Genomic DNA, 2,500 nt, shown 5'->3' on the forward strand with positions numbered 1-2,500 from the left:
GCATTGCGATGGCCCTAGCGGGTGTTGACGCAATGTGATTTCTGCCCAGTGCTCTGAATGTCAACGTGAAGAAATTCAAGCAAGCGCGGGTAAACGGCGGGAGTAACTATGACTCTCTTAAGGTAGCCAAATGCCTCGTCATCTAATTAGTGACGCGCATGAATGGATTAACGAGATTCCCGCTGTCCCTATCTACTTAGTGCTGGAGGTGGCACCTAAAATATGGAACAGGCTGACAGACCAAGGACGAGTGTATCTCCACTGTACATCGCACAGGGTGCAAAGTTACACAAATATTAGCAGGTGCTATAAATGCCAGGGCTATGGACACACATCAACAAGATGCACAAGTGCTGAAACAATATGTGGACACTGTGCAGCACCTGGACACTCTTTCAAAGAATGCAGGCTTAAAGAACAACCACCACATTGTGCGAACTGCAAACGCTGGAAGAAAGACTGCAAACACTCAGTTCTGGACCAAAACTGCCCTGAATACAAGAGAGCAAAAGAAGCAATCCAACGAATGACCGATTATGGGAAGTAATAACTACGATGTGCTACCTTCAGACCATATATCCTCAATGGACCTACAACTTAAGCCCTTAAAAATCCTCCAAATAAATGGACAAAGATCTAAAACAGTACCTGACCAACTAGTCATGAAAATGGAGGAAGAGGAGTTAGACGTACTACTGGTACAGGAACCATACACACTAGACGACAAAATCAAAGGTTATCCACTAGGTTATCGAATGGTTTACAGCTCCAAACATGGAACACCAAAGGCAGCTATAATCATTCGTACTAAGAGCCTAAATGTACTCCAGTTAACCACATTATCTGATACACATACATGTGCGGCAAGCATAAGTGGAGCCTTTGGAGAGCTGTACCTGGTGTGTGCGTACTGCCAGTATGGTGAACCTATTGACCGCTTCCTGAATAAACTTGAGGACATACTGCACAACTTGGCTGGAAAACCAGTAATTATAGGCCTAGATGCAAATGCGACATCCCCATTATGGTATGGTGATATGGCAGATGGGGATGGTAGGAAGATGGAAGATTTCATCTACCAGCATGGTCTTGTACTACTGAATGAGGAATCTCCATTAACAACTTTCAGTGGACCAAATGGAGAGAGTAACATAGACCTCACTATTTGTACAACAATTGTGGCTAGAACAACAACAAAATGGAAGGTCCATGGGGGATGGACGACCAGCGATCACAGGGCCATAACATATGAAACTGCCCCACAACAGAGAAACAGAACAGCTATAGTGCAAGAAAAATACAACACACAATTTGCAAAATGGGCAATTTTTGATCGGTTCTTTGCAAAGGAAGTAGAATACCTGGAGAATATGCAAGCAATGGCTGTTAATGAGAAGGTCCGATGCCTGGAAGGGGCAGTACGAGCTAGCTGCAAAGAATCGATGAGAAGAAAAACCAGGCTACAACATCCTGTACCATGGTGGAACGAGACACTTAGACTACAGCGACAAAACACAATGACAGCACGCCGAACCCTGCAAAATACCCGCAGAAATGGAACTGCAGAAGAAATCGAAGCAGCAAAACAAGAATACAAAATAAAACGAAATGAATACACAAAACAGATCACCATTGCTAAAGAGGATGCATGGAAGAAGTGGGTATCTGACTGTGACAACAACAATCCCTGGGCAGCAACTCAAAAAATACTCCGACCAAAAACAGGTACAGAAAACGTTCTCAGCAACATAAAACTTCCAAACCAGACCCAAACAATGACGTGGGAGGACACAATCCAGCATCTACTGTGCTCACTTCTGCCCGATGACAAACCAGAGGAGGATACAGCTCATCAGGAAGAAGTTAAAGTGGAAAACATAAGGTACAACAATATAGAAAACGCACCAGAGTTTTCGAGAGAGGAGGTGGACGCTGCCATCAAAGCATGTAAACCGAAGAAAGCTACAGGCCATGATGGTATTGATGACCTAATAATCAAAAGAATATGGCGCACACACCCAGCTCTCCTAATGGATGTATTCAACTCTTGCCTTCGTGAACATACTGTACCAGAGCAATGGAAGAAAGGACTAGTGTGTATATTGCTCAAGTCCCATGGAAAGCCTAGAGATGAACCAAAATCATACCGGCCCATATGTCTACTGCCCATATTAGCGAAAGTACTTGAGAGACTAATCGTATGGCGCCTGGAGGAACAATACGAAACCTCAGGTCTTAAAGCCCTAAACCAGTTTGGGTTCAGGAAAGGTGCATCCACAGAGATGGCTATTAGGCAGGTGCTACACAATACTGTATGTGAGGAGAAGTATGTCATGGCCATCTTTGTGGATATCGCTGGGGCATTTGACAATCTATGGTGGCCAAGTGTCATGAGGCGACTACGAGAAATAGGATGCCCAATAAACATATACAGACTAATAGAAAACTATTTCACAAATAGGAAGGCCATAGTGCAAACAAGTGCTGGCACAACTGAAAA

General features: G+C 44.0%; 1 pseudogene; it reads left to right on the forward strand.

Annotated features, from left to right (window-relative positions):
- Positions 1-224, forward strand: part of LOC126147313 (large subunit ribosomal RNA) — a 2,986-nt pseudogene extending 2,762 nt beyond the window's left edge.
- Positions 225-2,500: the final 2,276 nt, after the last annotated feature.

Source organism: Schistocerca cancellata, unplaced genomic scaffold (genome assembly GCF_023864275.1).
Source record: "Schistocerca cancellata isolate TAMUIC-IGC-003103 unplaced genomic scaffold, iqSchCanc2.1 HiC_scaffold_852, whole genome shotgun sequence".
NCBI lineage: Eukaryota > Metazoa > Arthropoda > Insecta > Orthoptera > Acrididae > Schistocerca > Schistocerca cancellata.